General features: G+C 38.9%; 1 protein-coding gene across 1 annotated transcript in view; it reads right to left on the bottom strand.

The window, feature by feature from the left end:
- Positions 1 to 1821, bottom strand: part of LOC139728442 (uncharacterized) — a 44211-nt gene extending 42390 nt beyond the window's left edge. Inside the window, exon 1 of the mRNA XM_071639384.1 lies at positions 1815 to 1821. The gene's annotated coding sequence lies outside the window, so the exon portion shown is untranslated. The remainder of the gene's footprint in view (positions 1 to 1814) is intronic.
- Positions 1822 to 15229: the final 13408 nt, after the last annotated feature.

Genomic DNA, 15229 nt, shown 5'->3' with positions numbered 1-15229 from the left:
GGGACTGTTTCCGGACAAGTGCCCAAAGATTTGATGCCCTCTAGAATCATGTCTGTGACAGAGTGAAATAGGGAGATAGAAATGGTGGCCAATTGGAGTGTCCAGCTTGGCTGTGTTGACAGTTGATCTGTGCCCATACTATGTAGACACATCTTTTGAGTGTGGTCTTGGTTTCCCCTACATGCTGGATCCTACCAACTCTGCAAGTGGCGAGATACAGTCTACGTGACGATAGTGGTGGTACAAGTCAAGTGATGTTGCCCTTGGTATGGCGAGAGAGGCCGGTAGAGTTGCTGGCGAAAGAATCATAAGTCACCCTCATGGATGTGTATGTTACAAGTTACATCTAATGTACACTGTACTATAGTATGGTACTGGCTGTGCATTTGAAGGTGCCATGCTGTAAGGGAGAAGAATTGTCAGTGCAGTGAGGAAGAGTACAATATGTACTCAAAGCTCAGGCCCCTTTTGACTCTGAATTTTTAAAAAAGAGAAAAAAACACAAAATTCACCAAACGCGGCAGAGTGCAAAAAATGATGTGCATGACTAATTTTCCCTCCTTTTAGTATGATCAGCAATGATTGCAAATACATGTCACTAGACGCATGACATTCTTTCTCATAAGAGTACAGGGAGATTGCACGAGGATACAATTTTACATCCTTAGAGTATCAACGTGAACGTTGAGATGTGATTCAAGTGTTCAAGATTTTGCATGATATGGAAGACTTTGATCCAGCTGTTCTCTTAAAGATTGAATCCTCAGTCTGAATGGCCCTCTACAAGTCTCCAACTTACTGGGCGTCATCGTAGGTAATTCAGGAAGATTCTAATTGAATGATTGATAGATTAACTAGAATCTAGGTCTAGTCTACTGCTAGACTCCAGATTCTTAAATACCTAATCATTAACGTGCAAGTCTCTGCACGAATCTCATACTTGGTATATGCCTCAAATGCAAGCATAATACCAGTCCTTTTTACTTACAATACATCCCTGCAGGCATTCATTTTGGCAGGAATACAGTACCGTGCTACTAGTAATTTACTAGTATGGGTAGTTATCACGTTACAAAACTTTGAACACCGTGTCACGCTTAATAGACCCTCTTCACATTGTCATAGATGCCAAGTTCAAAAAATTTTTATGACACGAGTGAGATTTTCATGACCCAGCATCTTGGCGTGCACAAATGTTCTTGAGCGAGGGGAGGGTGTGGGAGGGGGTTGTCTGCCCTCCCACGGTAGGGAGCTTTTTCAATTTTTAGCTCTTAATGGTAGAAGGGCAGAAGCTGGTGCATACTTATAGTGACTACCACTGGTATTTTTTACTTATTTTGAAAGACAAAAGGGAAATATGCCTTCAGTTGCCACTCGCACTTTAATCATTTAAGCTAGGCTCCCAATGCATGAGAAAAATGGGTGTCATGCATGAGATCGTGAGACAGACCCTGAATGCTTGAGTCTCACTCACAGTCACAATGCGTGAGACTTGGTAGCTCTGCCTCTTCAAAGAAGTAGTATCTAGACCACCTTTAAACCAACTACAGTACAGTTATACCAGTTATACCTTGTACATTAACATGTACATGATATGTTTGGACGTGGAACTGGAATGCTAGCAGATATTTTACTACATCTCTTGGACAAGGCTACATGTATCTGACAATGACATTTCTAACGTGCTGTTAGTTTTGTTAATTTAGATCCCGACTCCTACTCCCGTCTAAATTTACTAACGTTACGTCGTTAGACTAGAACTCTAACGACTAGGGTTAGATCTATTAACGTTACTGAGTATTTCTGTAAAATACCTTTCAGTTTCACACTAGCTAGACTAGTCGCCATACCACTGTAAAATGAAACTTGACAACATCGAAGTGGAAACGGTTTCCTGGCTAGAGCGAAGGTCGACGGAGATCGTCTGGGATGAAATTCCCGATTCTTCGATCATATCATCGACATCAAGGCATGTAGAACCTCACTCACGGCACAGCTCTCGTATTGAACTTGTACACGGATCAAGTTGATGGTGGTGAATCGAAGCAGCAGCTGGGCAAAGTCCATTCATTTCTGCAGCACAGGACTCGCATTCAGTTGGTACACTCGAGCTGAAACTGTACACGTCAGTCGCGCATCGTTGTTTATATCTCTAGCGCCATCTACGATGATTTTTGCAGGGGGGGGGGGAGATCAGTGGTTCTTTCTTGTCCTTTCTTTTTGTTTTCTTTTTCCTTTGATGACGACGATCGATGAAAAGCATCTATTAAGTATGTAGCGCTATTTATCTGTTAAAAGGAACAACATTCAAAGACACCCAGCTCCCATAATATGCTACACATTATTCACAAAGTTGATGCAAAAGTTAGGTTTTTAGCTTAGATTTGAAGGTATGTGTGAAAGGTTGTTATAATTCATTAAAAAATATCCCTAAGTTGGATTGGTAGCGACTTTTAAAGATAATTATGGGGTATGAGATTTTCTTCAATTTGTATCTCTCTGTAATAATTATCTGTGTAAGATCACATCTGTTAATCCCCATCTTTCGACAAACAAGTCGTAAAAAGGAACTAACGGGAATCGAACATGTCATAGTATATGCTGTTACAGTAGGCCCCAGAGGGAGACAACTTGAAGAAGATTCATGTAACCCGCCCCCATAGTTATCTTCATACCCTCTGCCTAATATCAACACGGCGTATGCATGGTCCGCCTGGACTACTTAACATAACAATGTCAGAATTTGGGAGCTTGAATATTGTCCAAAGCTCATTGTGTCACTGCCGACAACCAGTGTGGATAGCCTGGTGGTAATGTCGCTGCCTGGAAAGCAGTATTAGGCCTATGACAGGTCTGTATTCTTGTTGGTTCATTTCTTTCCCGACATGTTAGTTAAAATGTAGATCAGCAGTTGCGATCTTACAAATTTCGTTTGTAGGCCTACAGGACGAGACAAATTGAAGAAAACTCATGCCCCACATCTTCACCCCTCTGCTTAGTAATCTCATACTTTCAGTTTCAAAGATGTGGAGCTACCGAAGAGAAAGATCTCTATCCCCAAAAGTTGTAGGCGGCTTCTCTATAACTTTCTTCTTCTTTTTTTTTTCGTCTTTTTTAATATTCATTTATGCGTGTATGTATTGGTCTGTTTTTTCAATCATTTATGATATCAACATTAGGACCAAACAAATGTCCCATCTGAAGTTCTCAGACGATACAAGATTTCTGAGTATCACTGATACTGCATGACAGATGTATAGTGACTATTTGTATAGCAATGCAAATGTGTTGGCACTCATGGCAATGGCCAAAAAACAACGACAACAACAAATAAACAAAACAAACTTCACACTGGATAAAAAAGGGACATTGGTAACCTGAGCATCATTGATGGCATATCAGATCACTCTGCTGTACTTGGTAAAGTCCATCGTCACCGCCCCCCCCCCCCAACTCAGACCAAAGTGGTGATATCACGTAATATCAATTTTCTGCCATCGAGATTCCATCATTTTGCGAGGATGTGAAATCTACCTTAGACTCTAACCACAATATAGATGGAGATCTGAGCATTGAAGTTGAAAGCTTCAACAATGTTCTTGCTGAAGTACTTGACAAGCATGCACCTATGAAGGAGCGAACTGTGAAACTGCGCCCACAGTCTCCATGGTTTGATGAAAAAATCAGGGAAGGAAAGCAACTACGTCGTCAACTGGAGAAGAAATGGAGAAAATCAGATCTTCTTATTGATCGGCAAGCATACTGTCAACAGAAGCAGACAGTAATTCGTGATATTAGACTTGCAAAATCACATTACTACAATGATCTATTCATTGAGCATGCCAAAGACCAACGACAGATTTTCCATTTAACCAACAAACTTCTCAACCAGAGGAAGAATTAATCTTTTCCAAGGTGTGAATCTCAGCAGGGCTTGGCCCAGCTTTTCTGCGAATTCTTCACAGACAAGATAAAGAAAATTCGAGAGGAATTTGGAATGGCTGATAACTTTTATCTTCTTCAGCAAGACACCCCTGCAGCATGTCGTTTCCCAGGTTTTGATGAAGTATCAGAGCAAGAGGTATACTTCAGATTCTTTCAAAATCCCCAGGAAAGTGTTGTGATTTAGACCCAGTTCCTGCATCATTGATGAAGAAGTGCGCCACTGCAGTAGTTCCAGCTATGACATCTACCATCAATAACTCTCTAAAATTGGGTGAGGTTCCTCCTGTGCTAAAGGTTGCTAAGATCTGCCCTGTGCTGAAGAAGGCAAATTTGGATTCAGATGTGATGAGCAATTTCCGTCCTGTGTCAAACCTCTGTTTTCTGAGCAAAACCTTAGAGAGAGTAGTATCCAAGCAGCTCACACAACATTCTTACAAGAAAACAGCTTATATGATGATTTCCAGTCGGCTTATCGTGCTCACCACAGTGTGGAGACTTCAGAATGATCTCCTTCAAGCTATGAATGTTGGGAAGATATCTCTCCTGGTCCTTTTGGACATGTCTGCAGCCTTTGATACTGTAGATCATGGAGTTCTTCTTACTCGCTTGGAAAGCCTCTTTGGTGGTAACTGAAATTGCGCTTCACTGGTTCCGTTCTTATCTCACTCAGAGAACACACTTTGTGAGCATGGACGGTGCTAGCTCTGACAGATTGCCTTTGCAATATGGACTTCCTCAAGGATCTGTCCTGGGCCCAGTGCTCTTCTGCATGTACTGCTTGCCACTTGGAGATATCATCAAGAGTCATGGCCTTAGTTATCATTGCTATGCTGATGATATCCAGATATATCTATCAGTGAATACTGTCCATTCTGAAGTAATCCAAGCAATACAGCGTATTGAGGCTTGTGTTGATGAGTTGCATAAGTGGATGATTTCAAACTTTCTGAAGCTTAATGAAGGGAAGACGGAGTTTATGATCATTGGGTCTAAGCATCAAAGACCAAAGGTAAACGTCACTGGGATCAGAGTGGGTGGAGATATGATCCCTCCTTGATACTGCCAGGAATCTTGGAATAATTTTTTACTCTAATCTTTCCATGGAAAGCCACATCTTGGCTGTATCCAGAGCAGCTTTCTTAGCTCTCAGAAACATTGGCTTGATCCGCAAGTACACCAATGACCATGTTGCAGAACTTCTGGTGCATGCATACATCACATCAAGGCTTGACATGGGAAATTCAGTATTGTATTATCTGAATAAATCACAATAACACAGACTTCAGCACCTGCAGAATAGCGCAGCTAGAGTTGTCACCATGTCCAGGAAGAGTACAAGCATCAACTCTCTTCTGAAAAAGCTACATTGGCTATGTGTTGAACAGGGGATTGAGTATAAGATCAGTTTGGTTGTGTACAAGGCACTGAATGGCAGTTCTCCATCATTAAATTATGTGATCTACTAGAGCCATATGTCCCAGCAAGAGAAAATCTACGTTCTGCAGACAAGTACCTGCTGGTGGAACACAGAGCACACTACTCTTGGGGAGCTCGTTCATTCCGCGTGGCTGCTGCAAAGATATGGAATGGCCTTCCTCAGTCTATCCGCAGAGCTCTTACCACAGAATCTTTTAAAACAGCCCCCAAGACCCATCTCTTCAAATTGAAAAACTAGCCAATGTGTAAGAATGTATGCTTACACATTTGGAGACAATTACTTCCTGGAACTATTTCTTTTTATTTTAACTGTCATATCACTTTTTAACTGTCATTTTAACTGTCATATCATATACCCAGTGAGTGGGTCAACCAGTATACGAACCACCCCTTACGATAATTTTGTTACCGATAGCCTGAACACTGCTGCAAATGAATTGCCTTTTGATTTTAGTAATGATCATATCACCCAAAATAAGTTGTGTAATTATATTACAGTGAATCAATACAAAAATATAATTCAGAATTTTTCTGAGGATACATTTTCTTTTTTGCATCTAAATATAAGGAGTTTGAATAAACATTTTGATGATTTAAAATTCTTATTAGAATCTGATGCAAGTCAGTCGCTATCCGTTATCGGATTAAGTGAGACATGGTTAGCTTCCAATGCAGAAAATTATTTCGCAATCGAGGGTTATAATTTATTTGTTAACAATAGGTCTGATAAGAATGGAGGGGGGGTTGCATTGTATGTAGCACGTTCCTATGATACTATTATTCATGAAGATATCTCTAGAATGGACAATATTGTTGAATCTTTGTTTATAGAAATTTTCATCCCAGGATGTAGAAATCTTATGGTAGGCGTTATATACAGACCCCCTAATTCAAATTCTAATGATTTTTTAGATTATTTTTCAGATCTGGCTAATTCACACGTTTTTAAAAATAAGGATTGCTTTTTACTCGGCGATTTTAATATTGATTTGCTGAAGTCTGAGCATGATAATATCTCTAGTGAGTTTCTCCATACACTTCTGTCCTCGTCTTTTCTTCCGCTTATTTCTAAACCCACACGTGTTACAGATCGCTCTGCCACCCTCATTGACAACTTGTTTTGTAATATTTTACCCCTCCCCGATTCTTTTATAGTTCTTTCAGATATGACCGATCATTTTCCAATAATGACTTGTTTTACACCTAAAACACCAGCTAATACTAAACCTGTTTCATCTTTTTTGTTCAGACGTAGAGTTTCACCTGAAAAGTTAGCAAGTTTTGATGCGGCTCTCGAGAATGCTGACTGGTCAGGAGTATTTGGCAGCGATGACGTTAATATATCTTTTCATAATTTTATGGAAATTTTCAATCATCATTTAGATGATGTAATTCCAAAACAAAGAAATAGAACCGAGTATAAAAAATCACCCAGGTTACCTTGGATTTCAAGATCAATTCTTCGTTCAATTAATAGGAAAAATCGTTTGTATTATAAGTACAAAATTGAAAAAACTGAGCGATCGAAGAATAGATATACATCATACAAAAATACTTTGACAATGATTTTACGTTCTGAAAAGAAAAGATATTATTCTAAGCAATTATCGAGATATAAGTTTGATATGAAAAATACCTGGAAAGTTTTAAAACAGGCCATGAATGTTCCGAGTAAAAACTCTGACATTGATAGAGTTAAAGTGAATGATGAATTGATTAATGATCCCCTTTATATTGCAAATATTTTTAATACTTATTTTTCAAAAATAGGCGAAAATTATGCTCATAATATTCCTGCAACAGAGACTCATTTTACTGAATTTTTAGGTCATCGTAACTCTGATTCCATATTTTTCACACCAACTAACAGATTTGAAATTATTGATATAGTTTCCTCTTTTGAAAATAAACGTAGTTCTGGTTATGATGAGATAGATAATTTTGTACTTAAGGGTGTTATTTCCTCGGTTGCTGATCCACTTGCTCATATATTCAATTTATCAATTCTTAACGGTGTGTTTCCCGATAAAATGAAATTAGCTAAAGTAATCCCAATATTTAAGGCAGGTGATAAGTTTGAAATCAGCAATTATCGCCCAATTTCATTATTATCGTCATTGTCCAAGGTCTTAGAAAAACTCATTTATAAGAGAATGATTAATTTTTTGAAGGCACATGAGGTTATTACGAATTATCAGTTTGGTTTTCGCGAGAAACATAGTACTACGCATGCTCTTTTGCATTTTGTTGATAGAGTTGTTCATGCAATTGATAACCATTCTCATTTAGTTAGTATTTTCTTGGACTTCTCCAAGGCCTTCGACACTATCAATCATGATATTTTACTTTATAAGTTATCGCATTATGGAATACGTGGGAAGGCCTTGGAGTGGTTCAGGAGTTATTTAGTTGATAGAAAACAATTTGTAACAATTAAAAACTATGATTCAGACGTCAAAGAAGTCAAATGCGGCGTCCCACAGGGAAGTCTTTTAGGGCCGTTATTGTTCATTATTTATATCAATGATTTTTGTCGCGTATCCGACAGCCTCTCTTTTATTCATTTTGCAGATGACACAAATGTATTTTTTGCCCATAATGATATTGATTTTCTTGTTCATAAAATCAACATTGAGTTGAAGAAAGTGACAAATTGGGTCAGGGCCAATAGGCTATCACTCAATGCTCAAAAAACGAAATATATGCTTTTTAGTAACACTGTTGACAGTTTAAGTATGAATATAGTATTAGATGACTCTCATCTACAAAGAGTCTCACATACCAAATTTTTGGGTGTCATTGTGGATGACAAACTTTCCTGGAAATCACATGTTGATAATGTTTGTAATATAGTATCACGTAATATAGGTATAATAAATAGATTGAAATTTTATATTTCACAAAAATCATTACTTATGTTATATTCGTCGTTAATATTGCCTCATCTTAATTATGGAGTATTAGTTTGGGGCAACACTCATCAGAATTTATTAGACAAAGTGTTTCTTTTACAAAAGAAAGCTCTTCGTGTTATCTGTAATTCCTCTGTATGTTCTCATACAAATATGTTGTTTGCCTCCAACAAGCTCTTAAAAATGACAGATTTGTTTTTGTTTAATTTAGGGCAATTTATGTACAAGTATTGTAATAACTTGCTTCCATCTATTTTTGATTCTATGTTCCTCAAAAATCAATCATTTCACAAATATCCCACTAGGCGATCTGGTGAATTTCATTTACCTCTTTTAAGAACGATTTTTGCTAAAAACTCACTTATTTATGTAGGCCCAAATTATTGGAATTCTTTGAATCATGACTTAAAAGATGCTCCATCCATATACTCTTTCAAGAGGAGACTGAAGACTTTTTTATTGCAATCGTATGACTCTACAATACTGAATTAACCTTTTGGCTTTTTTTTATACTAACCTGTTTACTTTGTCCCCTACTCGAAGAGGTTTGCAATGTTGTCATCTATGCCATTTTTTACCCATAGAGTCTAGTAGATGACTCTCCGTGTGCTACCTCGGTTCATATATCCCTCTATTTTCTATTTTCTTGTCTTTCTTCAAGGCGTCAAAATTTCGCTTTCCCCAGCAACTATCTTCTGTTTCTCTCGGCATGCTTCTGCCGAAGATCGCTGTTTATGTTTATGTTGTTTCTGTTGTTCTGTTACTGTTTCTGTCTCTTGTTTGCGTTCTTGTCTGCTATTTTGTCTTCAGTTCGTCAGTCTTGTCCATCCCGTTTTGTCCTTTACAACCTTTTCTTTAGTAGTTGTCTTGCTGTCTAATCCTGTTTTATGTTAGTTCGCGTCTATGTAAATGTATTTATTTGTTAATCTAATTTCTAGTGGGCTTCCAGACTTCTTCCACTTTGTTATCTGCTTGTATATACGACGGTTCAATTTAGGATCTTTTCGTTGATGTTCTTCTCCAGAGGGACCCACATACTACAAGCTCTGTCTTTTTAGTGGGTCCCTCCATTTTTCGCATTTAAAACAACGGTATACATGTATTTCGCTTTGATCACTTATGTTTCTTTCTTGCAATACAATGTATGATTACTTTAGGTCCTCAATTGTTATACTCTTTTTATTTCACTATGTTCTACTTACCTTATTTTCTGTTACAAAATGAAGTGAAACATATGTTTTTTTGTTGAAAAAATGAAATAAACTTTGAACTTGAACTTGAACTTGAACAAGCGGTGCACCCATGAAATTTAAGCTGAATTATGTATTTATTTTGGAGCAAGCGCCATGAGCGCCTGACTTGGCGGATACCGGCGCTATACAAGACTTCATCATCATCATCATAATGCAGTTATTATAGTTTGTGTCAAGAAGGCATTGGTCAGTCATTCAGTGTTATGGTTGTGAACGTTGGTCAAAGATGAAATGGATAATAATGGGAAGGCGGCGGTCAGACGTGTGGTTCATGAGAAGGAGATTATATGCATACTGATTATGTCAAATATTAGATAAGAATGGTGAAATACTCGTGACGGGGGGGGGTATTAAGGTAACATAAGAAAAGGTAGACAATGTCATAGAGAAATAAGCCTGAATTTCAAATTGATGAGATTTGTTAATAAAAAAAACACACAACAACACACAAAATATAGGGCGATGATTCGAAAGATAAATTATGCTGGTGTGATCGTTCTCTCTAATAGGCTTAGATATACTTCCGAGAACCCGTATGTGAAGGTCTCTGAGTTACAGTTTCTTCATAAGTTTAGAATTTTTGATCATTTACATCAAAATTAGTCACTAACAAATTACCACATAATCTATTATGAGCAGTTGTTGCTATGACATCACACGCCTAAGGGACTCTTTTCACCTCCAAAATAGGCCTGTATACTTGTCGGGTGTACGTTCAGAGTTCGACACCCACGAGTCCTACAGCCCATGACTTATACAGCCTTGTGAGCAAGGGTGCCGGAAAAAGGGGGGGGGGGAGGGAGGAGGGGGCACGTGCCCCCCCCCTCCCATAACATTTTTTTAGGAGCAAAACGAGTTTTTGTCAATTTCATATCTGAAAATGCGAATTAACTAATTATATAATTAGTGTATAGGCCTATACATCATACATCATTGCCTCGCGTCCGCCATTCAGTGTGCCGCTTGAAACATCCTTTAGTAAGCCTTTCATTTTCCCTTTCTTCTATGCTCTCTAGCAATATAAGAATAATTTTCATTTCTCGAACAATGCAAAGCTTTTAATGAATACATTTCAGACGAATGGCAAAGTAAAAGTGGCTCTCTCGCTCTGCCCGTAATAGTAAAATGACTAGTTTTCATAGGTTATGATCCCTTATAGCCCTTCGCAGTGATTTTTTTTCTTAATTCCTGCGAGAAATTTGATTTAAAATGCGCTATAAACGCGACTTATACTCTGTTTTTACAAGAAATCCTTACCGTGGGAGGGGGGTATCCCCATCTCACACCCTCGCCGAGGATCTCAAACCGTCACATTAATGTGCCCCCGTATGTTATAATCATAGTCCTTCGCACTGATTTTTTAAAACTATGTTTAATTCCCTAGAAATCTTATTTGAAATGCTTTATAAACGCGACTTTTATATACTGTTGTTTTACAAAAAGTCCCTACCGTGGGAGGATGTATCCACCACCCCCACCCCCCCCCCCCCCCCATCCTCGGTCCCTTCTTTCCCTCGCCGAGGATCTCACGCCGTCACATTAAAATAACATACCCCCGGATGTTATAATCATAGTCCTTCGCACTCATTTTTTCACTATATTCAATTCACCAGAAATTTGCTTTTAAATGCTCTATAAACGCGACTGGTATACTCTGTTTTTACAAAAAGTCCCTACCGTGGGAGGGGGATATCCCTCCTCCTCCCACACACCCCCCCCCCCTTCCTTGGTCGCTTTGCTCCCTCGCCGAGGATCTCACACAGTCACATAATGTACCCCCCGGATGTTGTAATCATAGTACTTCGCACTGATTTTTTTCTCACTATGTCTAATTCCCTAGAAATTTGCTTTGAAATGAGACCGGGCATCACAAAACGAACAAAAAGTCGCACACACTGATTTTGTATGAGGACTGAAAATAGGTGAAATGGGTCAACCCAGCCAATCTTGACTTTTTCATATTTTCTGAAAGAGCAAGTCTTCTTTTACATTGTACTAAAATTTGGGATCATGAAACGGGAAGAAAAGTGTGTTTTTTAGCAGTTTATCTCGAACATGTTTGGTAAAATAGTGTGATTAGGTGTGTCTTTAGAGTCCCCTTTTCATTTTTGAAAAACCTTGTACACACTCTTCACTTTCAACTCTAATAACTTTTGAAAGGATAATGCTACTGTTTGGAAAGTTGGCATTGATTATTGACAGAATGTGTTAATGAGGCATGCTCAATTTCAGTTTAATCTGATAATCCCTTCATTGTTGTTACTCCGGTGGTTTTACTTCCTGTTTTTTGTCCCATTCATCGCACAGCCAGCACGGCTTGGTTAAGATTAAGCGCTTGAATAGACAGTGTACTTCAGAGCCTCTTTTCTCAGTTCACACTTTTCCTGAGTGTGTGTTTTCTTTCCAATATTTAAATAGGTTAGGAGAGTCCATTTGATTTGAGTTATACATCATTATAAAGCTTAAAGTCTGCTCCTTTAGAATATGGTCTTAACTAAGAATTCATGTCTGGCGACGTTTTGTTCGTTTTGTGGTGCAGGGTCACAAATGCTCTATAAACGCGACTTTTGTACTCTGTTTTTACAAAAAGTCCCTACCGTGGGAGGGGGTTGCCATGATATGACATATTTTGTATTTGTCACGTAATAATTTGTCTCATTAATTTCGGTTAATGTTTATCATGTAGATCATGGGGGAGGGGTAAGAAATTGAATTGAAAAGTAATGGCTAGAAAAGATGTGCAACTTTAAAAACAAAAGCCTGCATCAGCTTGACCAAATAAGGAGATTTGCGATGCACAATGAAAGTAAAAGACAGTGATTTGGAATTCAATGGTTTTAGGATGAGTAAACCCTATGTGACGTCAAAATACGAGAAAAGGGTATCATGATGCTATGCCTCATACTGTTTCGAATGTGGACGTCATTCACGACGTAAAAGCACAAGTTTCTATATAGCTGGGTCAAAACAGGACCATTTCAAAGAAATCCTGGTTTCCGTGGACAGGAAGTGATGACGTCAAGCGGAGGCTTGACCAGTGCAAAATGAGATACTCAGGAAAGTTTTGACAGGCAGAAAACTCCAGCCAATAAGAAAAGGGGGCATGACTTCTGCAAAAACTTTCTAGGAAGTCACTTCATTTGATTTATTTTACATGGAGACCTACGGTCCAACAAATAAATATGCAATGTTTAGGCGCAAAGTTCAGATGCCATCTAATTTGCGGAACACTCAGGACGAGGCTACGTTACTTCGAGATTGCGAAGTTAGAGAGTAGTATAGCAGAGTGTTAATTGGAATCAGTGTGATTCAGGGATTGTTGCATTTCGGCTCGGACAGCCTGACCGTCCAGAAGAGAATCTAGGAGGATTCGAGTTTAAACACCCACAACTGTTGTAAGTACACGATCATTTAATTGAAAGTTGTTTGTGCCTTGTAAGTTTCTATGTAATTCCCGATATGGCATGTATGTGTGATGTTTGTATGTCAAACCGAATTTTAATTGCATTGTGGAAGAAATAGAACCCAGAACAACGCTAAGATTTTAATGGGCTGATTAATCATCCCCTACTCAACGTTAAAAGATAATGATATATTGTGAAACACTATTATGGAAATTATGTGTGGTTAATAAGATGGAATTATACATGTGTTTTGTTAAAGCTTTATGACTAGAATCAAGAATAACAAAGGACCACAAATTACAAGGGAGGTATCATGTTATTGAATTAACAGGGTGTTTAGGGTTCCAGAGAGGACCAAAAGTTTGGGTTCCGTGTCGACAAGGACCGCAGTCGGGAAGCCAACGATCAGAAAGGGGAGATTCAGGCAGGGCATCGTAGACCACCTAGAGCAACCCAGCAAGGGAGCTCATAGAATTACCATCCGGGCAGAACAACCAAGCTCAAGATCAAGTCAAATTGGAAATCTGTACTCAAGTTTGTACTATGTTATTATTGCAAACCATCACCACTTTGAAACCAGTAAATATCATTGATTGTTATATTGGAAGAATACTGTGTGATTGGCTACTTACTTCGAGGCACGTGAGTTGCACAAGTCGAGAGAGTTGATTGAATGAATGGTCTGCTAACAATCTGCTGCATTTGGAGAAAGCCAACCTTTGACTATATATACGATCCCAGTCGCAGGGAGGACTTTCGTTCCCCACATTCAGAGGAAAGTCCCCTGCGACAAGGGTATCCCCCCTCCCACACCCTCCCAGCGTTGTGGGGTTCAAAATACGACAAAACGATGTATCTGGACACTATACACCATTCTGTCAAATAATTGATCTTGTCTTAGAAATATACGACAAAAGGGTGTATTATAGGCATGTAGGTGGTTTTTTTTTTTATTCAGGTTCAGTTACCAACTAAGTCTACTAAAAAAATGTACACGTAAATACTTTTTTAAAGTGCATAATTGTCCTCAAAACCTCACTAGTAAAATATAGCCAGAATCCCATACCCCAATGACGTCATCAACACAACAATAGAGCTGCACCATCAGTGTGGGATGAGATATGTGACGAAAATCGCAAGCTTTAGTTTTGTTATATATTGTAACTGACTTTCTATAACCACAATAGGTAGATATAACTGTGTTTATCGATATTCAAGTTTAAAAGTCGCCGACAAACACGGAGGAGAAAAAAAGAAAGAGAACTGAGAGGTCCACTAAAAAGCAATGCTTGTACATTGTGGACCATTCAAGAATTTCTTCAAAAACACTTACTACAATTACAAATACTTTACCCAAAAATAATTCAGACAAAATGGAACAAACAACAGAGACACAACAACATGACATTGACTTATGCTATAAGAGTCACACACGGCCGGGTCACAAAACGGATTTAATTCAGGTGAAAATGAGCCGGATTAGTCCCGGAATGGAGGGTAATTTATGCTATACAGTCACACATGGCCGGATTTTGAACCGGGTCCATAAGGAATTAAAACCGCATCGACCCGGTTCGAGCCGTGTAGACCCGTACTGACCCGTATCGAACCGTATAAAAATCCGCTTTAATGAATCCTTTTCGACCCCTATCGACCCGTGCCGAATCCGGATGTAAATCTTGTCATCATCCGTTGCATGAAGGCAATGCGGAACACGGCAAGGGTCCACACGGTTTTACGCTGCGGGTTGCAGCTGGTCGATGCGAGTCAATGCGGTTCGAACTGGGTCAATTCGGATATCGATACGGAATTGAAATCCGTGAGAAAATTTTGAACATGACCAAAAATTTTTCACCGCCGTATTGGACCCCCCGGAATCCATCAGGAATTGACACGGGTTACGACGCGGGTCAATGCGTGTCTCTACGGCTCGAACCGGGTCGATACGGTTTTAATTCCTTATGGACCCGGTACGAAATCCGGCCGTGTGTGACTCTAACATAAACTGAGGGGGATACGATTGAACGGAATGAGACAAAAACAAAATTAAAAGAAGAAAGGAAAAAAAGAAAGAAAGAAAGAAAGAAAGAAAGAAAGAAAGAAAGAAAGAAAGAAAGAGAAAAGAAAGAGAATGCCTACACGCTGAACAAGAGAAACGGAAGAGAGAATTGAGGAGGTACTTCGAACAGCTGGTGACTGCACGCAGCTGTCTAAAAATTATGCAAATAAGATGCCGTATTTCATTGCCTAGTAATGCCATTTTTCACTGCGTAATGAT

This window comes from Diadema antillarum, unplaced genomic scaffold, assembly GCF_040938485.1.
Source record: "Diadema antillarum isolate AM-2024a unplaced genomic scaffold, OU_Dant_1.0 seq00000179_RagTag, whole genome shotgun sequence".
Classification (NCBI taxonomy): Eukaryota; Metazoa; Echinodermata; class Echinoidea; order Diadematoida; family Diadematidae; genus Diadema; species Diadema antillarum.
Note: the sequence above shows the minus strand (reverse complement) of the source record. Positions and strands in the feature narration are given on the sequence as shown.